Source organism: Eurosta solidaginis, chromosome 1, assembly GCF_040869045.1.
Source record: "Eurosta solidaginis isolate ZX-2024a chromosome 1, ASM4086904v1, whole genome shotgun sequence".
NCBI classification, from domain to species: domain Eukaryota; kingdom Metazoa; phylum Arthropoda; class Insecta; order Diptera; family Tephritidae; genus Eurosta; species Eurosta solidaginis.
This window is the reverse complement of record NC_090319.1, coordinates 337,979,470-338,004,201: the sequence shown is the minus strand read 5'-3', so window position 1 is coordinate 338,004,201 and position 24,732 is coordinate 337,979,470. Positions and strand designations below refer to the sequence as shown.

The 24,732-nt window shown below is 36.8% G+C and overlaps 2 protein-coding genes across 2 annotated transcripts in view; one reads left to right on the top strand and one right to left on the bottom strand.

The window, feature by feature from the left end:
* LOC137237929 (uncharacterized) overlaps positions 1-20,662 on the bottom strand; it is a 636,630-nt gene extending 615,968 nt beyond the window's left edge. The window contains exons 1-3 of the mRNA XM_067762311.1: positions 20,537-20,662; positions 20,264-20,466; positions 20,118-20,200 (exon numbers count right to left, since the gene is read on the bottom strand). The gene's annotated coding sequence lies outside the window, so the exon portion shown is untranslated. The remainder of the gene's footprint in view (positions 1-20,117; positions 20,201-20,263; positions 20,467-20,536) is intronic.
* Positions 1-24,171, top strand: part of LOC137237932 (ATPase H(+)-transporting accessory protein 2-like) — a 224,376-nt gene extending 200,205 nt beyond the window's left edge. The window contains exon 6 of the mRNA XM_067762317.1: positions 23,746-24,171. The gene's annotated coding sequence lies outside the window, so the exon portion shown is untranslated. The remainder of the gene's footprint in view (positions 1-23,745) is intronic.
* The last annotated feature ends 561 nt before the right edge of the window (positions 24,172-24,732 follow it).

Below are 24,732 nucleotides of genomic sequence, written 5' to 3'. Positions count from 1 at the left end.
ATAAAAAACAAGAAATTGCTGCATAGAAAGCTCTTATAAACTTCATTCGAGTCCTCAGGTGTAGCTGGAAAAGGAAAAAGAAAAAAGTAAGGAAGGCTAAGTTCGGGTGTAACCGAACATTACATACTCAGTTGAGAGCTATGGAGACAAAATAAGGAAAATCACCATGTAGGAAAATGAACCTAGGGTAACCCTGGAATGTGGTTGTATGACATGTGTATCAAATGGAAGGTATTAAAGAGTATTTTAAGAGAGAGTAGGCCATAGTTCTATGGATGGACGCCATTTAGGGATATCGCCATAAAGGTGGACCAGGGCTGACTCTAGAATGTGTTACGATATGGGTATCAAATGAAAGGTGATAATGAGTATTTTAAAAGGGAATGGGCTTTAATTCTATAGGTGCACGCCTTTTCGAGAAATCGCCATAAAGGTGGACCAGGGGTGACTCTAGAATATGTTTGTACGATATGGGTATCAAATGAAAGCTGTTAATGAGTATTTTGAAAAGGAGTGATCCTTAGTTCCATAGGTGGACGCCGTTTCGAGATATCGCCATAAAGGTGGACCAGGGGTGTCTCTAGTTGTACGATATGGGAATGAAATGAAAGGTGTTACTGAGCATTTTAAGAGGGAGTGGGCATTAGGTCTATGGGTGGACGCCTTTTCGAAATGTCGCCATTAGGGTGGGCCAGGGGTGACTCTAGAATGTGTTTGTATGATATGGGTATCAAATGAAAGATGGTAATGAGTATTTTAAAAGGGAGTAATCCTTAGTTCTATAGGTGGACGCCTTTTCGAGATATCGCCATAAAGGTGGACCAAGGGTGACTCTAGAATGTTTGTACGATATGGGTATCAAACGAAAGGTGTTACTGAGCATTTTAAGAGGGAGTGGGCATGAGGTCTATAGGTGGACGCCTTTTCGAGATATCGTCATTAGGGTGGGCCAGGGGTGACTCTAGAATGTGTTTGTACGATATGGGTATCAAACGAAAGGTGTTACTGAGCATTTTAAGAGGGAGTGGGCATTAGGTCTATAGGTGGACGCCTTTTCGAGATATCGCCATTAGGGTGGGCCAGGGGTGACTCTAGAATGTTTTTGTACGATATGGGTATCAAATGAAAGGTGGTAATGAGTATTTTAAAAGGGAGTAATCCTTAGTTCTATAGGTGGATGCCTTTTCGAGATATCGCCATAAAGGTGGACCAAGGGTGACTCTAGAATGTTTGTACGATATGGGTATCAAACGAAAGGTGTTACTGAGCATTTTAAGAGGGAGTGGGCATTAGGTCTATAGGTGGACGCCTTTTCGAGATATCGCCATTAGGGTGGGCCAGGGGTGACTCTAGAATGTTTGTACGATATGGGTATCAAACGAAAGGTGTTACTGAGCATTTTAAGAGGGAGTGGGCATTAGGTCTATAGGTGGACGCCTTTTCGAGATATCGCCTTTAGGGTGGACCAGGGGTGACTCTAGAATGATTGTACGATATGGGTATCAAACGAAAGGTGTTACTGAGCATTTTAAGAGGGAGTGGGCATTAGGTCTATAGGTGGACGCCTCTTCGAGATATCGCCATCAGGGTGGGCCAAGGGTGACTCTAGAATGTTTGTACGATATGGGTATCAAACGAAAGGTGTTACTGAGCATTTTAAGAGGGAGTGGACATTAGGTCTATAGGTGGACGCCTTTTGGAGATATCGCCATTAGGGTGGGCCAGGGGTGACTCTAGAATGTTTGTACGATATGGGTATCAAACGAAAGGTGTTACTGAGCATTTTAAGAGGGAATGGGCATTAGGTCTATAGGTGGACGCCTTTTCGAGATATCGCCATTAGGGTGGGCCAGGGTACTCTAGAATGTGTTTGTACGATATGGGTATCAAATGAAAGGTGGTAGTGAGTATTTTAAAAGGGAGTAATCCTTAGTTCTATAGGTGGACGACTTTTCGAGATATCGCCATAAAGGTGGACCAAGGGTGACTCTAGAATGTTTGTACGATATGGGTATCAAACGAAAGGTGTTACTGAGCATTTTAAGAGGGAGTGGGCATTAGGTCTATAGGTGGACGCCTTTTGGAGATATCGCCATTAGGGTGGGCCAGGGGTGACTCTAGAATGTTTGTACGATATGGGTATCAAACGAAAGGTGTTACTGAGCATTTTAAGAGGGAATGGGCATTAGGTCTATAGGTGGACGCCTTTTCGAGATATCGCCATTAGGGTGGGCCAGGGTGACTCTAGAATGTGTTTGTACGATATGGGTATCAAATGAAAGGTGGTAGTGAGTATTTTAAAAGGGAGTAATCCTTAGTTCTATAGGTGGACGACTTTTCGAGATACCGCCATAAAGGTGGACCAAGGGTGACTCTAGAATGTTTGTACGATATGGGTATCAAATGAAAGGTGGTAATGAGTATTTTAAAAGGGAGTAATCCTTAGTTCTATAGGTGGATGCCTTTTCGAGATATCGCCATAAAGGTGGACCAAGGGTGACTCTAGAATGTTTGTACGATATGGGTATCAAACGAAAGGTGTTACTGAGCATTTTAAGAGGGAGTGGGCATTAGGTCTATAGGTGGACGCCTTTTCGAGATATCGCCATTAGGGTGGGCCAGGGGTGACTCTAGAATGTTTGTACGATATGGGTATCAAACGAAAGGTGTTACTGAGCATTTTAAGAGGGAGTGGGCATTAGGTCTATAGGTGGACGCCTTTTCGAGATATCGCCATTAGGGTGGGCCAGGGGTGACTCTAGAATGTTTGTACGATATGGGTATCAAACGAAAGGTGTTACTGAGCATTTTAAGAGGGAGTGGGCATTAGGTCTATAGGTGGACGCCTTTTCGAGATATCGCCATTAGGGTGGGCCAGGGGTGACTCTAGAATGTTTGTACGATATGGGTATCAAACGAAAGGTGTTACTGAGCATTTTAAGAGTGAGTGGACATTAGGTCTATAGGTGGACACCTTTTCAAGATATCGCCATTAGGGTGGGCCAGGGGTGACTCTAGAATGTTTGTACGATATGGGTATCAAACGAAAGATGTTACTGAGCATTTTAAAAGGGAGTGGGCATTAGGTCTATAGGTGGACGCCTTTTCGAGATATCGCCATTAGGGTGGGCCAGGGTGACTCTAGAATGTATTTGTACGATATGCATATCAAATTAAAAGTATTAGTGAGGGTCTTAAAAGCGACTGGCCCTTAGATGTATATGTGAAGGCGTTCTCGCGATATCGACCAAAATGTGGACCAGGTGATCCAGAAAATCATCTGTCGGGTACTGCTAATTTATTTATATATGCAATACCACTAACAGTATTCCTGCCAAGATTCCAAGGGCTGTTGATTTCGCCTTGTAGAACTTTTTCATTTTCTTCTATTTAATATGGTAGGTGTCACACCCATTTTACAAAGTTTTTTCCAAAGTTATATTTTGCGTCAATAAACCAATCCAGTTACCATGTTTCATCCCTTTTTTCGTAGTTGGTATAGAATTATGGCATTTTTTTCATTTTTTGTAATTTTCGATATCGATAAAGTGGGCGTGGTTATGGTCGGATTTCGGCCATTTTTTATACCAAGATAAAGTGAGTTCAGATAAGTATGTGGGCTAAGTTTAGTAAAGATATATCGGTTTTTGCTCAAGTTATTGTGTTAACGGCCGAGCGGAAGGACAGACGGTGGACTGTGTATAAAAACTGGGCGTGGCTTCCACCGATTTCGCCCATTTTCACAGAGAACAGTTACCGTCACAGAATCTATGCTTCTACCAAATTTGAGAAGGATTGGTAAATTTTTGTTCGACTTATAGCATTAAAAGTATTCTAGACAAACTAAATGAAAATGGGCGGAGCCACGCCCATTTTGAAATTTTCTTTTATTTTTGTATTTTGTTGCATCATATCATTACTGGAGTTGAATTTTGACTTAATTTACTTATATACAGTAAAGATATTAAATTTTTTGTTAAAATTTGAATTAAAAAAATTTTTTTTTAAAAAGTGGGCGTGTTCTTCATCCAATTTTGCTAATTTTTATTTAACACATATATAGTAATAGTAGTAACGCTCCTGCCAAATTTCATCATGATATCTTCAACGAATGCCAAATTACAGCTTGCAAAACTTTTAAATTACCTTCTTGTAAAAGTGGGCGGTGCCACGCCCATTGTCCAAAATCTTACTAATTTTCTATTCTGCGTCATAACGTCAACCCATCTACCAAGTTTCATCGCTTTATCCACCTTTGGCAATGAATTATCGCATTTTTTCGGTTTTTCGAAATTTTCGATATCGAAAAAGTGGGCGTGGTTATAGTCCGATATCGTTCATTTTAAATAGCGATCTGAGATGAGTGCTCAGGAACCTACATACCAAATTTCATCAAGATACCTCAAAATTTACTCAAGTTATCGTGTTAACGGACGGACGGACGGACGGACGGACATGGCTCAATCAAATTTTTTTTCGATCCTGATTATTTTGATATATGGAAGTCTATATCTATCTCGATTCCTTTATATATGTACAACCAACCGTTATCCAATCAAACTTAATATACTCTGTGAGCTCTGCTCAACTGAGTATAATAATGTAAACAACTACGATGGATCCAATTTTATTGTTTTGTTTGAGCACCAGTAATAGTGAAGTTAAATTTGAAGAAAGCCGATACCAAAGCGGATATCTCGCCATGCATTCCGCCAATATTTCCTTTTAGCTTGGAGTAAGCTTACCTTTGTTAATAATAAGAGTTTGAAATCTGTTATTATATTTTATTTATTCATCTATTTTAACAATTTACTTACATTTTCAATGAAATATGTGTGTATACGATTGGCAGTTTGTGTTTGAATGAAAATGGAACGTAACGTGTACATTCAGTCACTCGTCACGTATGTTGCGATCCAAAATTACGTGTGTCATAATCCGATAATCACGTTATTACGTGACGAATTATACGATCACGGATGTTACGTTTTGGCCCATATGTTTCTATCACGGATCATAAAACGTAATACGGGCCCAGGGTTGTATTTTCATTTTCGACATCGGCACGAAAATGTCACAGCTTTAAGCATTCTATAAATTGGACGGATTGCATATAACCTTTGGTGTGTATTTTGTTGTTGTGACTTACAAATCCGTGCAATTCACGCATTACCTGCGATCCGTACACTGTTTGCAGGACTCAGCGAACCCCTCTATTAACATAACAAAACGGGGCGTAAAATTATGAATAATAATTGCACAATCCTTTCGAGGGCAAAATGAAAGGATTGAGAGAAATTCCGTTGAAGCAGAGTTATATTTTCATTTAGCTTACAATCTGTGCAATTTATGCATTCCGTAAACCATTTGTAAGACCTGTATTGTTATTGCTGACGCATTCATCATGCTCATGCAATCTATATATATAAAAAGAAGTGTACATTTTGATTGTCACTCCATAACTCGAGAACGGCTCTACAGATTGCCATGAAATTTTTAGGAAAGATACAGGAAGGAGAGATGATGGTTAGTTGATTTTGATTTTCGCAACGTGCCTATGGTCTTGAGATCAAAACGTGGACCCTGGTACCCCTAGAATGTGTTTATACAATATGGATATCAAATGAAAGCTGTTGATGAGTGCTATAGCACATGATAATTTTCATACCCCTGGGTGACTAGGGTTTCGATATATAGGCCAAAACGTGGGCCAGTGAATGCCTAGACAGTGTTTATACAATATGGATATCAAATGAAAGCTGTTGATGAGTGCTTTAGTAAGAGTAATATATTATCCAGAGACGGACTGGGACTGGGATTAGGACTAGGACTGGGACTGAGACTCGGAGTGGGACTGGGACTGGAATAAAATATATACCTGCCTCTGGGAAAGGCCATAAGGGATGCAGAATAATGAGAAGGAATTGAGAGAAGAGAAAAGAGAGAAGGAGATTTAAAAAGAGATAGAATGAGACGAAGATGGAGATACATGAAGCGAAAAATACGGAGGGAGGAGTGAATAAAAGGATTAGGAAAAAGTGAAGAGGGGGGAGAGCTGAGTCAGATGGAAAAAGCTTATTAAAATGTATGCAGATAGGCCAAATTTAGGGCAGGGCAACGTCTGCCGGCTCTTCTAGTTAACTATAAAATATATAGGCGCATAGTCATAGTCAAAATAAAATAGATTTTAAATTTAGGCGCAGCTTTTTGACATAATTTTCTATGAGCTATCTGTCAAAAAATCTACAACTAAATTTAAAACCTATTTTATTTTGACTATGACTATGTACCATATATTTTTAATTACATACTTATTTTTGCTATTTAAATCTTCGCTGATGATAAAGTAATAACGTAATTTATTCGCAGCTCGGTTGAATATAGAAATGGTGTTCTCGACATAAAAATAACTTCGTTTGACTATTGTCAGTAATATAAATATTTACCATATCGATATAAGATTTGCGTTAGGGTGAAATTTCCAAGCCGATGTTTTTTCTTTCGTTTTTATACCCAGCTGTACTTGTACACAGGTTATTATAACATTGATTGGATAAAGGTTGGTTGTACAGGGAATCCAGATAGATATAAGTCAACAGTATCAAAAATAAAATTTGATTGAGCCATGCCCGTTCGTCCGTCTGTCCGTTAACACAATAACTTGAGTAAATATTGATATATCTTCACCAAATTTGGAACACGAGCTTATCTGGACCCAGAATAGATTGGTATTGAAAATGAGCGAAATCGAAAGATAACCACGCCCACTTTTTATATATATAACATTTTAGGAAACACAAAAAACCTAATTATTTAGTAAATGTTACACCTAGAATGTTGAAATTTGACGTGTGGACTGATATTGAGACTCCTGATAAACATTTGAAAAAAAATTGTTTACAATGGGCGTGGCCCACTTGTGATAAAATGAATTTTACAAATATTATTAATTATAAATCAAAAATCGTTTAATCTATAATAACAAAATTCGGCAGAGAGGTTTCCTTTACTATAAGGAATGCTTTGAAGAAAAATTAACGAAATCGGTCAAAGACCACGCCCACTTTTATAAAAAAGATTTTTAAAAGAACGTGGACGAATAAAATAAGCAATATCTTTGCAAACAAGAGCTTATATCAATGGTATTTCATTTCCCAAGTGAATTTATAACAATATATAAGAAAAACTACAAATTTAAAAAAAATGGGCGTGGCACGGCCCCTTTTATGACTAAGCAATTTTCTGTGTTTCGGTAGCCATAACTCGAAGAAAAATTAACATATCGTAATGAAATTGTGTACACATATTTTCCTTATAGCAGAAAATATTTCTAATAAAAATGGACGAGATCGGTTAAGGACCCCGGCAACTTAGATAGAAAACAAGTTTAAAAGGATCGCAGACTAGAATAATAAGCTATAACTTAGCAAAAAATAGTTTTGAATCAATGATATTTCACTTATCAAGTTTTATTGTAAGAGGAAATGGGGAGATATTTTTTTTAAATGGGCGATGCCACGTGTTATGTTGAAAAGTAATTTATCTGAAATGAAATGTACAATTGAAGCTCACGCTGAGGATATAATATTCGGTTGCACCCGAACCTAGAAAACTATACTTGTTTTAATTTCATTTTTATTTCATTTCCGTTTTTACTGCCAAAAATGACGGGGCGGCAGCAAGCCAAAGTGAAAATTAATACTTTACTGTTCATTTCCTGTCTTCACTTTTGAAAATCTATTTGTCTGCTTCTGTTCTGCGAAAGTTTTTGCAGCGAAGTAATAACGAGAGGAAAGCAACCTTATTTCGCTAGTGAAGGCCGATGAGATATTGACCAAATGTTTGGACGACGTGGCCCAAATCTAAGATTAAGTTAGGCTAAGTTGTCGGGGCATCCATAGGACTTTCCACGACTGCACGCCGTCCATTTCGGTGGGCCAAAGTAATAAATAGGCAGAACTTTAATTTGGCCCATAACCTTTTGACGAATTTTAGCCGCCTAACAAATTGCAAACGTCACTTCTGGTTTTGCCATCAGCCGAAAAATATAAATTCAGGCTAGTATAGTCAGGTTCCGAATAGACAGAATAGCTGAAGCATCTTCATCCATTCGCACAGCATGGCCTAGCCAACGCAGTCGCTGGGCATTAATATTACTCATTACTAAACCTTACTTCCTATTGAACCAGTTGGGTAGAAGCGCAAGATCACTTCACTTAACTCCGAGAGCGGACATTGATTAAGGAAAGGATAAATCGACTCCTCTTCTATTGCATCCTCACAAGTGCAAATGGTTCGTGGCTTTGGCGAGTCATAATTGACTCCGATTGGGAAATTAATAATAAATATTTTAAAAGTAATGGGGAAATCTTTCTAGGCTTAATATCCCTGAGTTGTTATTGTTGTAGGGATAGGGATACTCCCCGAAGGTTTTGGGTGGTGTTATCGACGTTGATGCTACTTTGCCGAATAAGGATCCGCTGCGATCTGGTAACAAGAACCATTAATGTACTAGTCCAACCATCTCGGGAATGATTTAATATGACTACATTGAATAATCTAGACCATTCAACCCCCCCCCCCCTAGTTCCATGAGGAGCTTGGGCTCACCAGAGCCTCGCCTGCTAAATATGTGTATGATACATGCATATTTGTAACAGGATTCGCCTCGCATAGGTCAGGTTGACAATGCTATGAATTGCGCTTATCAACCCCTTGAATCCCATATCCCTAAGATCCAAGAGGATATAGGTTTTCTTTAAAAAAGGGCCACTAGCTATTATTAATCCTGTAGGATTGCAACCGCCATCATTTTTTAAACCCTCGTCAAGCCAGTACTGGGAAAGCATCCCACAGGGACCGCCAACACTGCTACGACATATATGTTGAGCAAATCTGCAAACTAAAGAAGCGACATATAGACTGGATAATTTGCTGTAAATAGATAATGAAGGGGATAGTGCAGCCTTTCCAAACTGACCTTGACAATTCACAATTACTCGAAAGTAACTATTCCCAGGAGGCACCAAAAAAATAATGGCAAACAGATCCTTCCAGACCATTGGCTATCTGCGTGAAAAATTTCATTTAAATCCATTTGACCATTCTGACGTTATTGAGTCACATAGACAAACATCCAACCATCCAAATATGCATATTTACGATATTGATAAGGTAAGGTTCAAATATGTATTTAGGCAAAATATTTTATTTTAATGTTTTGAATTGTTTCCTTTTTACTATAAGATAAAGACTTGTTCTGTCCGCAACGAAACCTAACCTAACTTATACCTATGTTCTTGTAAGCCTTAAGTGTTTACACTTAAAATTGATTAAATTAAGCAGACTAGAAAACAAATTGAAAGGATTAACAATAACAACAAAAATAGTATGATTCCGGCCTCCGTAAAGTAGTACGTAGTATACGTAAATATGTTTATAATACATGCCTATTTACATACTGCTCTATTGTGTTTTATTGTTTATTTCAGCGTTGTTATGTACGGAGCTTTTCAATTTGTGAGGACACATCTTGAGTTTGCTGACAATAATTCTGTTATACTTATAAACTAAGTATGCAAATATCAGTTCGTTTGTAAATGTGTAGAATAGGTTATTAAGAACCATAAATGGGCCCATTGTGATGGCCTAAACAAAGTCCCAATCGCCCATTATCAGCCACTTCGTGGAGTCAATAGATTTTTCTGTCGCTTGATTTCGAATTTGGACAGATCTTAGTCAGATCGTTGAAGAATGGTTTAACGAGAGTAGATCCGCTTTTTTTTATTTTTATTTTACCTTTATATTAAGTCCCTTTCATGTTTGTCCCCTCATTTCCATACGAAGTTTTGACCCACGGAAAAGTCTTTTTCGGTAACTTCCCGTTGAGATAGACACTTTATACTTAGAACATAGCTCATACCTGGAAGACATTACAATGCAAGTAAAAAAAGATCCGCTAGGTGGCGCACGGATCGAGATATACAGAAAATTTATTTTAAAATGGAAATTTTGCGATCAACTTTTAACTAACTTGTCGGTGATCCAGAGACTTGATACTTAGCACATAGTTTGCGAGTCGATGGCACTACAATTCCAGGCAAATAAAAGCCGCCAGGTGGCAGACGAATCGAGATAAAAGAAAATCCCTGAAAGTCCCTGAAAAAAAGCAGGGAATTTTGCGATCGATTTTTAAGTAACTTCGCGGTGAGCTAGAGACTTGAAACTTGGGCCGTGAGTCACAACCCGTTGACAGTCCAATATTTGATCAAAAAAATTATACTAGGTGTCGCATGGATCGCGATATTATGAAAATTAACTTTGATTTGGCACTGTTGCAATCCAAGTTTAACTAACTTCCCGGTGACCTAGAGACTTGAAACTTGGCACACAGTTCGAGGCTTGATGACAATACAATTTACGGCAAACTAAATTCCGTTAGGTGGCACGCTAAGTGAGATAACTACAAATCTTTGAAAAACGAGGGGAATTTTACAATCGATTTTTGAGTAACTTCCCGGTGAGCTAGGGAATTGAAACTTGGGCCGTAAGTCAGAGCCCGCAGTCCTGGTGTTTAGCACGTGGAAATTGCTGAACGAATCACATTTATTCCTATTTATATAATTAATGCTTGGACGCATCAATTTCTAAAATATTATGGGTAGCCATATCCTTCCTTCAATTTCGCCAAAGTTGTACTCAACATCCTTGCGTCTAGGAACCATAATACTGTACTGTTCAGTCATTTAATTGATCTCCGGCGTTCAAGGTGCTCAGAACGTTCAGTGATGCCCATTGGCAACATGCGAGTCCAAAAATATTGATGCAGCCTATGGACTCATTCAGACTAGATGTCTGACAAATTTAACACACCTTTCCCATCCTTAAGTCCGAACCCGGTGACAATACAATATTTTATCAAAAAAAATTCCGCTAGGTGGCGTGCTAATTGAGACAACTATAAATCCCTTAAAAACGAGGGGAATTTCGCTGTCGACTTTTGAATAACTTGCCGGTGAGCTAGAGACTTGGTACTTGGGCCGTGGGTCAGAACACGGTGACAATGCAATATTTGATCAAAAGAATTTCGCTAGGTGTCGCAAGGATCGAGATATTAAGAAAGTTAATTTTGATTTGGGAATCTTTCAATCCATTCTTAACTAACTTCCCGGTGACCTAGAGACTTGAAACTTGGCGCACAGTTCGAGGCTTGGTGACAATATAATTTACAGATAATTCCGCTAGGTGTAGCGCTAAGTGAGATAACTACAAATCCTTGAAAAACGAGGGGAATCTTGCAATCTATTTTTGAGTAACTTCCCGGTGAGCTAGGGAATTGAAACTTGGGCCGTAAGTCAGAACCCGCAGGCCTGGTGTTCAGCACGTGGAAATTGCTGAACGAATCACATTTATTCCTATTTATATAATTAATGCTTGGACGTATTAATTTCTAAAAAATTATGGGTAGTCATATCCTTCCTTCAATTTCGCTACTGTTCAGTCATTTAATTGATCTGCGGCGTTCAAGGTGTTCAGAACGTTCAGTGATGCCCATTGGTAACATGCGAGTCCAAAAATGTTGATGCAGCCTATGGACTCATTCAGTATAGATGTCTGACAAATTTAACACATCTTTCCCATCCTTAGGCATAAGCTCCAAATCATTTACGGCAACAACAAAGGCACGGCTTTGGCTGAATGTTTCTGTAACAGTTGCACCATCGCAGGAGTGCGGGTTCGAAACCCAGTTCCGAGAAAAATGCTTTGAAGAGATTGACAAGATATAATCGAAACAGCTGTCACCTTGACCGTCCAGGTGGAATAGTACCAGAAGGTATTAATACCGGAAAGCCCCGGATTTACATCTGCTGAAGTGATGCCCATAACGATAACAGACGCATTAACCTTCGGCAAATATTTTTGTGCTTAGAACAAATACAAAACCGACTACATCTAAGTCAGATGACAGGATAATACTACTAAAGTTAGCAAAATAAGTAATAGCCCCATAAGAGATGTTTCATGGTTTATTAAAAAACACAGCAAACGAAATTTTATTTGTGATAGGGGTTTGCAACTTAAGTCAACAGCACAAACTTGAAAGCAGTATGAAAAGCCGTGAAGAAGTTATGAATAAAACAGTTTGAACTGAACATATATAGATATTTCTTTATTACTATTATTATTTCATATATATTTTTTAATATTAAAAATTTATCTACTGGATGTTCTTAATGTCGTCTTTTGGGAGGTTATAGCGCGATATGCTGACATGTGTGCTATCAGCAAAAAAGGTGCAGGTAAAAACTAATTCAAACATGCGTTAGAAGATAAGAGAGGGGTGCCAAATTTCAATAAGATATACAACTGACGACCGAACACATTCTAAACAACCCGAGCCTACTTCCAAAGAAATAATTACCAATGGTCATATGGCCAAAATCGAGAGAAATGAAACTAGAGCCAATTTTTTTTGTGATTTCGCGGGTTCTTGCCCATCTACACGAGATTCCTTGTATTCTTCAAGTAAGAAGAACTAAGGTCTGTAAAGATCAAATGCTCAAAACAACAAAGTGTACAGCGACATAACTGCCAAAAAAAAATACGCTTTGTTTCCTTACAGAACTTTATTCCATTTTACTGCCACTTATCTGTGCGTATATTCGAGTGTAAGCAGTCCCTGGAAAGAATCGGGACAGGGAGAAGCATACATCTATATTGGGTCCCAGGGCATATGGGAATAGATGGGAATGAAAAAGAGAATGAACTAGCTAAAAAGGGCGCATTCCTATAAGCTTGCTTGGACGTCCCAATTAGACTGGGCGAAATTAAGCGAAGGCAAGAGGTGCACATGAGCGACCAAGCAGGAAAGGCGGTGGTTCAAGCGCGGGGCTGTAAAGTGTCGAAGATTATGTGCAGGTCTTACAACCTTAGACTAACAAAGTTGCTTCTATCATGAAAAAGAGAGGACTGCAGACTCATGACGGGTATTCTGACTGGACACTGCCTTCTGTCGTCACATGCCTTTAAATTAGGCTTAGTCAGTGATAGCAGATGTAGGAAGTACGGGCTGGAGGAGGAAACGATCGAGCACGTTCCGTGCTCTTGCCCTGCGCTTGCCAGGCTAAGACTCCAGCTATTAGGTGTGATACAGCTGTCAGATCTAGAGGCAGCAAGTGGCTTATATCCTAGGAAGCTTCTGGTATTTGCCAAGAGGACGGAGTTATTTTATAACATAGGTTCTGGTTTTTGGTAGGGTTTTTCAGTTTGGTTGAGCTCCTCATGGACCGGCGAGTTCAACCTAACCTAACCTATCTGTGCGTATTAAATTTAGTCTAGAAAAGGTGGAAAATATTCTACGCTTTCTATGGATACTAGACTGAGAAAATTGCTCTAATGTTTTTAACGTTTACTGCTGTGTGCCATTTATGCAAAATAAAACAATCTATCTTATTCCGGAGTTAAATCTCACTTCTAAATCGTACATGCAACGTAACAGTCCTAACATTTATGCTCCTGAAAAATTTTAAAAACAAAAATTGCTTGTTGGTGTTGTTGTAGCGGTGCTTCACCCCATCCAATAGATGCGACCGATCACACATTTTCATCAATATCGTCTAATGGGGGGTCCAAGAAAACTTGCTGTTTCAACAGGGGTGGACCATAATGAGAGAGGTGTTAGAGGCGTTGGTTCCATAATACCGGTTGAAGAGATGGTTGGTGTCATGTGGGGACACGTTACAAGCAGGACATATGTTTTGTATGTCGGTGTTGATTCTGGATAGGTAAGGGTTTAACCTGTTACAGTATCCTGATCGAAGTTGAGCCAGAGTGACTCGCGTTTCCTTAGGGAGTGTGCGTTCCTCTGCTGCAAATTTTTGGGTATTGTTCTTTGAGTACAGGATTCACCGGGCAATTCCTGGCATAGAGGTCCGACGCCTGTTTATTTCGTTGTCTTTGATGTTTCATCCATTACTTACATCCGTAAGCTTGTAAATAATATACTTGACGCTGTCATTAACTTGCTAATAGAGCAGCGTTTTCCACTGACGTGAGGCGACTGCAAAACCAAATACCGGATTCATGTAACGTATGTAGTTGTCATTGTTCAAATCACAGAAACTTTTGAAAAGCGCATCCCACAATATTTTTGTAAGGTACAACATTATGAAGGTATTCACTTTCAAAATGATTTATACAAAATAATGGATGTAACAAACTCTAGGCATTATCAAACTTTTTTATGTCAAAATGTAAGTACGAATGTCACGTAAGAGCCCGCGATTTGGGCCATATGCATATATTCACTGTTTGACATGGCGTATGAGTAATCCTCGCCAATGCACAGTGGTCGGTTCCATAGGCCAAAAATAAAAAAATCAAAGTGAAAAGTTTGTCACCAAATGTGTCGTTAGTATATCTTATTAGAACAGCCTTTTAAAAGGTATATTCGTTTTTGTTGTAATCGAACAGTACTCTTTAAGAATAGCTTCAAAAGTGAGGTTATGGTATTAGTTGGTTTTTGTGAGGAAGTTAAAAATAAAGTGCAAGTTTAAGCTATTTAAAAATACATAAAATATCATTGTATTGAAATAAATAAAAAAGAATATTGAATTCAAAGATATTTACTTCATTTTGAAATAATTTTAGTGTCTTTAGCTTGTTGTGTTCCACTTTTCTTATTTAAAATTTCCTTTATTAGTGTTTATTTGCACAAATATTTCAATTTCAGCTAAAGTTTTAGTTGGGTTCCTCACCGATCCTCACGTAGGGACTTATATCTTATTATTGCTCAAAGTTTTGAGATTCTAAAGTGTTAATATCAGCTGCCACTTTCTGCCACTAACTATGCTTTGCGACAGTTTTCTGATATCGTCACTCTGATAAATTATTGTCGTATGTTATATGAGCTCACATGTCACATACGACATTATTTTATCCAGTCGACGATATGCAAATTTAACATTTGTGTGTGTGTGTTGTTTTGTTATTGTTATGTATGCAAGATCTTTTAATAACTTTAATTTCTTTATTTAATCCTATTAAACATTGTATTTGCGGTAGACACATCTTACCAATGCGAACTATCGGGCATCTATATGCATGCGATGAAAGTGGGTGGTTGTGGATGGGTATGAAGGTACACCCGCACCAATTTTATGAAAAAAAAATTCTTGCATATTTGTAAAGCCGTAACCTAAGTTTCACGTTGATATCTCTACTGGAAGTATTTTTGGCCACCAACTCCATATAAGACCGACCAGTGTACAATGCTGTGAAATGTGTTCCAACTAGACTACATAGAAAAGTTTGACCTCGTATCATAGCTGAGGGTTGCACACAATTTTGCGGATTCCATGGTTTGATAGTGCACAATTTGATGAGCTCTTCTAACTAACAGTGCACCCTTTTGGAGGTGTGAGTAGTGATTGAACGATACGAGTACTGAGTAAGTAGTATTCAAGAGATAAGGGATTCAAGGGGTTGTGTAGCGCAACCCTCTCAAGGGTTTGACAACGCAATATATAGCTTCTCCGACCCAATTGCCAACCTCACCTACCCGTGGCGAATCCTGTTTCATTAACAGCCGAGGCTCTGGCGACCCCAAGCTCCTTATGAAACTAGGGTGTGGGGAGGGAGGGATGGCCTAGAAGGTTTAATGTTGTCATATAAATCGTTCCCGAGATGGTCGGGCTAGTACCTTAATGGTGCTTTGTTACCGGAACGTGCCCGATCTATATCCGGCAAAGGACCGTCAACATCGATAACACTCCCCAAAGCCTTTTGGGAGTGTCTTTATCGTTAATACAACAACAACAACAGTGAGTAGTATCGCTCCTTTTCCAAAAAATACTCAAGTATTTCATACTAGATGCTTTTTACAAAATACTAAGTAAAGTATCGATACTTTACCTCAATACTTTTTCCCTATACTTTACCCATTTCCGATGGTCTACGGGCTCAAGCGCGGTATCCAGGGCTCGTGTCGCGTTATACGTTCGATACGCGTGAACGAAATCAATTTTTAAATCCCAATAGCTCTGAAATGGGCAATCGGATTATGTAAATGTGTGAAATGGTGGCTACCAGTACTCATGAGGTCCAAAACTTATTATCATTTTTACAAATATTTTTTTGAAGTTTCTGATTTATCGTTTCGAGTGAAATTGCTTTTTGATACGTGATCGTATAACTCTATAACGGCCCAGATCAAAAGAAAACACTCAAGGCATTTTTTTACTTTCCCTTGTGAGCCAAATTTGAGGTATTTTTATTTAAATTTGTATTTTCCTTTTCTATTATTCATTTATAAAATTCGTTTCGAGATCCATACATTTCTCGGAGACTTGCAGAAATCATCGCAGACTTCAATTGATGCAAGCAGAATGCATGTCGAAAGCTAGGGCCCGTATCGTGTGTTACGATTCGTATCGGAATCCATTTTCACTCAGTTTATAAATAATTCAAGGTTTCAATCAATATCAATAGACCGATAAAAACAAAAACAATTGTTAATAAACCAAGAGAACTTGGGAATGTCAAACACAGTAATTGACAATAAACAAATCCAGCATTATCAGTGATTTGCAACAAATGGCGCAACGCTGATTAAATATAGTTGGTAAGGAAGAATAGAAGTAGTAATTTATCAGTCAAACAAACCACCGCTGTATAGCTAAATGGTTAGCGCAGCGTGCCTAAAGCGTACTGATGAGGAAATGGATCTATCTGTGCAGCTATGGCAAGTTGTCTGAAAAAATTTCTACTTACTATCCCAAAAACAAAATACAATTTTTCAAATTAAAAAAAATTGAAAAAAAAACAATAATTATCATAATAAAAAAAATCATTGTTTTGGCCATGGCGGAATGAAACAAGGTGGCAGCATGGCATAAATAAAAGTTCCATGTACTTTGTTTTTGTAAATACGATGGACAAATATCAAATCAAATAAAAAAAGTTTATAATCAGCTCTCCCATGCTGCCACCTTGTATCGTTCCGACATGGTTCTAGCCTTGAGGTCGAATCGAATCTTGAATCATTTATCAATAGGCCGATAAAAACAAAAATAATTGTAAGTTTATAAATATTTATACAATTTATGATAAATTATAAATCTAAGTAGTACGCGAAGTCTCAGTTCACATAAGTCGTTATTCGGGCGACTTTAGAGCTATTTGGATTTAATATTTGAGTGAAAACTTGATTTCGATACGAAACATAACACACGATACGGAGCCAGTTTTATAGAGATATAGTTAAAAAAAATTATATTTTGAAGTAAAAGAATTTCAAGTTTGGTTACAAAGAGAACACATTTTTTGATCGTTTTCTTATAATCTGGATACCGCGCTTTAAGATCAGCAAAGTACAGTTCATTCATACCATAGATCGAGCTATGAATTCAGATATTTTTAGCAAATCTGGTAGACGAACTTATTTGAACTAAAGATATCGTCGACGATGCCATGAAAGCCCCACTTTGTACTCAAAAAGAGTTTTCGATAGTGGTGTAATGGGAGACGGTTTCTGTACATGATGGTAAAAGAAAAATATGAGCTTATTGTCTAGAGTCACAAACTCCAACAAAATTATGAGAAGCTAATTCCACAAAATTTCAATACACTTTAAATTTTAGAATGTTGACTGACGTTTTCTTGCAATCATATATGTAATACTCCTATATTGCTAATAGAAAATGCTCGCAATGGGTTTTGGATGCGAAATCAAAGCAAGACAGCCTATAAAATTTTTGTGATTATAGCAGCATAAGTGTGACAAGGAAAAACTTAAATTTTGGTTCATTCGATTATTGAATACAAAAACAAAAACATGTAAACAGCAATATATCGGCACTCTGATGTTGGGGAATGTACTTAGCTTTTTGTAGCAATATAGAAGTATTACATATATGCTTGCAATTGATTTTTTTCGTTCTGCTGTGAATTTTTATTGGATGGAGTTAGCAGCATTTACAGCAATGGCGATGTTACATTGGTATTGAAAATGGTCAAAATCTTATTATAACCTCGCACACTTAGCAAAATTTCGAAAAATTCAAGAAAAAAATGGGAGAATGCATCCACAAATACTGATGGAAAGGTGAAATTTGGCGAATGAATTAACTCTATGACGCAAAATATTTTTTTCATTATCATAAAAATTTTTTTAGTACAGGAAAATTTAAAAGTTGTGCAAGCAGTAAATCAAATCATTTGTGCAGTTTGGCGGAAATATGGTCCTTGATGTTATATGTATATAGATCGTGGAAAAATCGGCTGGGGTGGTTAAAGTTTTAATCTTAACAAAATTTGCAATATATATACATATATGTATATGGTACGTAACAGCACTACCAGTAGATTTATGGTGGCGCCAATTAAGAAAGCATACAAAATGGAAAATCGTTTTGATTAAATTAAATTAAATTAAATTAACTTAAATTAATGTTAACTTAATAAAATAAAATTGAATTAAATATTAAATAGAATGAAATAACATATAGATATTCGTTGAATGAAATATAATAGTACTAAAATTAGAGTAAAATAGATAAATTTAATTATGTTTTAAATTAAATTAAATTAAATTAAATTAAATAAAGTTAATTTAAATTTAATTAAATCAATTGAATTAAATATTAGAAAGGATAAAATAACATATAGAAATTCGTTGAATTAAATATAATCGTCCTAAAATAAAAGCAAAATTGACTAATTTCATTTTTTTTTAAATAACTAAATTAAATTGATTAAACTTCACTTAATTAAATTAATTTGAAATTAATATTAAAAAGAATGAAAGAGCATATAATAATTCTTTTATTTAAATATAATAGTACATACTAGAATAAAAGTCAAGTTAGGTATGTCGTGACCAATAAAGGGAACTTAAGGCCGCGGGAGGTTTTCAGTTCAACCCAAAAACATATTCGAAAAAATTGAACCAATAAATTTAAAAGAAAAATATTTTAATAATAATCTTTGCATACAATAGTAGTTAGCACATTTTCGCATTAACGAAAAGATAAGAAGTGTGAACTTCTTATGTAATGGTATACATACACATTAGGGTGGCGTAAATTTATTTTTTTTTCGAAATCGCTTTTGGCTGACCTACAGAAAGTTGCATTTCTACACCAGAAATAAGGTTGAAAATTTTTATTTTACTCATCGTATGTTTAGAGGGGCCCCAACGCAACTAAACTTTGAAAAAGACGGTAGGTAAAAATTTTTGTTTGTCATTGCTTTACTTTCTCTTGTTGTTATTGTGCTCATTGATTTTAAAGCCTACTGATTTTCATGGCTTACTATGTTCCAAATAAAACTCTTACTTATACACTTGATTAGAAACATACTATTATCAACAAAAAACTGTTTAAACCATTTAAAATTTGTCGTTTTTAGTTATAATATGTAATTTTACTAAAGTTATGTATATTAAAAAAGAAATATGTAAATAATGAGCTTTGTAAAATCGCGATTATTTTGCTCAACTTCTTGGGGATGGAGGCACCACAAAACTCCATCATACGAAAATAATATTTGGCGGTTTTGGTTAACTCTTATAAAGACAACTTTTCATTGCTAAAAAAAACATCCATAGGGTATCACTCCACCTTAATATAGGTACATATGTATGTACATATATATAAATATAAAGGAGAAATCGTTTGGAAAGGCAGTGCTCCATCTAAATAACATTTAGTTACGATGGCACAGCAAAGGCCTTGACATCCTATTCAACTATGCCGCACACTAACTAATTTTTAGCTACAACTGCAAACGGTCATAGGCAGGTGACAGTACCAACAGCAATAACGATAGACAATTTGTAATTGTCTAATGGCAGTGATGAAGTGTGGGTTTTTGCGAAATTTGATGAACAAAGTAAGTGCAAACGATGAAATGTGTTTACTTACGTACATAGATATGTATATATATGCTTACATACATAAATACGTATTTATGTACACACATGGCTATAGAATGTAGAATATTCAATTTAAATCCTTTGATTGAATTATTACATATACTATTATATTGTATGTACATTTATATGCATGTATGCACGCATCTCATATAAATAGATGTATGTATGCATGTCTGACGATTACCTTGTGTTGGTGTTTATACACGTTTTTGTTTTTATTGTTATATTTCATCGGCATTCTTTTAAGTTTTCATATTCTCAACTGATCTATGTAGATATATATAAAGGTATATGTACATGTGCATGTAAGTATGTATGTATATGCCTTACCAGTGTTTTTGTAAAATTTCACATTTATATAGCGAATGCCCTACACAGAATCCCCTTTTCATCATCGGACCCACTCGTTTGCTTGCCTTTTTAATTTGTTATTGCTGTTATTCTTCTTCTCGCTTTTTGGGAGCGGCTCTGCACGCGAATAAAAATAAAATACTCGGTGGGTGGTTAAAACCGAATAACTGTTACGTTTGTCACTATAATGGTAATATCACACATTTTAACAGATCAAGCATTATTTAAGAGATTTTAAAAAAGTGTTTTTACCAATTTTTTCGATCAAGAAATCTACCGACACCGTTAGAGAAATTGAAATCAGCTTTTTCCGTGTTGTCGAAAATTAAACGAGAACTGGCAATGGAAAGTTTAGTAAATGCGTCTAGCAATGTGTGTGTGTGTGTGTGCGTTTCGAAGTGGGTGTGTTCTTTTTTTTCTACAAAATCGTACAGGATATTGGCAAACCGTTCCGAATCAATAGCTTCGAATTAGGTTATTTATAATTCGGTTTATAATAGCAAGCAATTTAAAAACTGCATTCAATTATAGATAACCGCTGGTTAAATACAAGAATTCACAGTTTACAAAGAATGTTTTGCAGTATCATCGCTGATATGTCTTGTATATACTCTTATATAGAATATATAATTACATTTTTGCAGTCCATACAACCATCCATATATGTACATATGTATGTATGTATGTGTACAAATCGTAATAAGTAGTTATGTGAATAAATTTTTCGCCAATTTGATTGGGTTCTTCAATTGCTATTTGCTTGGAATTCGAGATACCTTCAAAGCATCACTTTTTCACTATTTTTTATGCATAAATACTTTATTTGCTCCACTTCACACAATTTAAATCTTAAGCTTTTTTGTTTGAAATCTTTTTTTGCCAATTTAACACATATTCATATATGTATAGTCACACCCAATATACAATGTCACACAACCAATGTGTTGAGTTCACCAAAAAATTCACATAACAACTTAATTCCTAAGCGATAAAACAAAACCTGCACCATTGCTCTCGAGCGCCACACTAAATAGCTGCTTTTGGCTGAGACATCGCCTTAACCAGCAATACGAAGGGTAGCTTCGAGAACATATGGGAATTGGTGGACAACAGTTGAAAGAAGGTAGATGGTGGATGCTGATAGTTAGTGTGTTATGATAGGTTGCGTATGCGGTCCAAGGCCTTAACGAAGCTCACACACCATTTGAGTATAAATTGAGTAAGCCTTGCGTTGTTCTGCAGAAATTTGCGAACTCTTTGTGAGATTAAATTAGGATATACATACATATGCCGACAATTTTACAGTGTATGAATGTAATAATAAGAGCGAAAATAGTTATGCCCTTTGAAGTTTAAGAGAGCGCTGTAATGATAGATTTTCTCTTTGAAATAATAGCAGCGTAAAAAGTAACTCATTTTAACTACATACATAGGTAATAATAATAGCAGTAACAAAAATAATAACAACAAAAATTATAATATGCGTCTTAACCGGTACCAACCTTATAGTGAAAGAACAGTAAAAGGCATTGATGTAGCCAGGACTTTGCTAAAGGAGATTACATTTTTTTTTTCATCGAAATTAAAACTGATGCACACCGCAACTAAGGATAACCTTCTTTGAGAATGCGAGACCACCGTGGTGTTTGCCCATGCAGGATAGAGCGCTTAGAATATACTCGCGGCAGGTATGCCTGTCGTAAGAGACGACTAAAATACCCAAAATATCCAAGGAGCTGTGTAGCGCAAATATATCAAGGAGTTGCCCGCGTTATTTAAAGCTTCTACAATCCAACTGTCTACCTCACCTTGCCGTGGCGCATCCGGTTTCTTTAGCAGGCGAGGCTTTGGTCACCCCTAGTTCCTCATGGATATGAGGGGTGGGGGGCATGATGGCCTAGAAAGTTCAGTATGGTCATTAGACTGGGTCGATTTATTAACCGATATCGCGCCATCGATCTTTCAATAGGATTTGTGCTCAGGAAAAAAAGTTCCACTACACATACCCAAAAAAATAATTTTCGAGCCTGCGAAATTTCATTTTTTTAACTTTTTTTCGACTTTGATTTTTAAGGTTTTTTTCATGACCTACTAAAAAAAATTTTCATTTTATTGTAAAATTTTCATGGGTACACATATGAAAATTTTTTTAGTAGGTGGTCATGAAAAAAACCGTAAAAATGAAAGTCGAAAAAGAGTCAAAACAAATTAAATTTCGCAGGCGTAGTGGATCTTTTTTTCCTGAGCCCAAGTCCTATCGAAAAAGCCATGGCGCGATATCGGTTAACTTTCGTCCATACAAATCGATCCACCCTAATGGTCATATTAAACCGTTACCAACATATCGATTATATATCCGGCAAAGAACTATCAACATTCGATAACACTCCCCAAAACTTTAGAGGGAGTATCTTTATCGCTACAACAACAACAACCTGCTCATACGAAAGGTCTTGGGCTAAACACCCGACAAAAGCAACATTAGATACACATTTTTCCAAGCAAACTCCTCAGTAGTGGTTTAGCAAACACTGCGAGCATATATCTGCCATCAAAATATTCTCAGCGAACACTCATCTGCATAACATGTGTATTTATGTAAGTAGGTCCCGTCCCTCCAATTTAGAGGAAAAAATAAAAGTAGCAAATTAAAAGATAACAACGTCCTAAATCTTCCCAAATGTCTACAACCTACGAAATAAGAATTTACACACATTACCGATTTTAAATCCGCCCTGACCAGTACGAAAAGGCGCTGCCTATATGCCGTTATTTCTGAATTTGGTTTCCCCACAAAGTTATGCGGGTGTGCAAAATGATGTTGAGTAACACCATCAGCTCTAGTCAGAATTGGGAAGGACCTGTCCGAGCCGTTGGAAACTAAACGAGGTTAATTTGATGCTGGAGAAAATAGTACTAGCTGCAGAATTAAAATGCTCTGGAATAATATTTGACATCATCACATTAGTCGCGCCGTTAGTTCTGCTTACTCCAAACTGGAAAAATAAAGATAAAAGATAGGTTTGATGGTGAATAAGGACAAAACGAAGTACTTGCTGTGATCAAGCAAAAAGTCAGCATCTTGGCAACCACTCCATTATTGACAGTCAAAATTTCGAAAGAGACCATTTTTTGTTTGGGAACCGCGACAGTAGCTGAGGTGACCCTTGGAGTGTTCGAAAGAAAAGATATACGAAAGATGTATGGTCTTGTCCATGATGTCGGAGGCAAATAGCGACAGAGGAAGAGCAGCTCGGCCTAAACTTTGTATTTGTTAATCTTTTTAGGTAAAGGAATACTTCTTGATTTAGCGATAATTTCTAATATACGTCTTATTATTAGAAATTAATAAATACTTAAATGTCGACTTAAATTCCCTACATTGGAAATAATTTTTCGTTTCTTCTTCGTTGCATGTTACTCATACGCCGTCGGGTGTTAAATATTGTCACGGATATTAGTATCACTAAGCTATACCATCACTAAGGCCATGCTAAGCAGTATTTACGTCAATAATCAAATCAAGTATACACATATATAAGGCAGCCGAGAGAGATGTCACACACAGATGCATACTCGAGAGACTGTAAACTACAAACATTTACATCAATAATTCAATCATTATGTATCTACATAAACGAATAAATAATTGCGTCTACACATATGTACGTATACGAGCAGCGGAGCGGCAATGCACAAACACATGCATATATCTTATCTGAGTTGTCACAAGAGAGGGCAATAATTTGTGCACGTAGTTGTGGCTGGCGATTTTGTAGCCGAAATTAACTAGTAAGTTCTGGAATGGAAAAGCCTAGAAGTATGCAATTAGAAATCAAAAAGTATAAAAGGCGCGACAGTAAAGGCGAGAAGTTTGAGTTTGATTTGAGTTGTCAAGCAGTTACTACTAAGACGATATCTAGCGAGCAATAGCAGTATTATTTTGAATAGTGGAGTTTCATTTGAGCTATCAGTTTGGGTATTAAGCTATTCGTTGCACAGTTTGAGTGTTATTGTGAAGTATTTTAATAAAGGCCATTTTTCCATTATTCAATATTGAAGTTATTTATTCAACAGTTTAGCGAAACGAACCTAGCAAAAGGGCAAATAAGAGGATTGCAAGCAAATTCGTTACAATATTATTAAAAATTACTTTAAGAAACTGTGAGTGCCTACGTACTTTTACCAAACAGGATAAATAAATAAGAGCCACCAGTCTGCTACGAGTGGCGAGTAACTCGCTGGAAATCAAAAATGTATGTCTAATTTGCTTTTACCAAAGAGGATAAATTATGATAAGAGACGTCACTTGTTACTCCCAGCCATTTTCTCGATATTTTCTTAGAGGTAGTCTCTGGTTTTTTGGGCGAGATGTGCATAAAATGTCTCCTATACATTTTTGTGGGGTACTTGTGTTTATTTTTCCGACTGTATTTAATTAATAAATT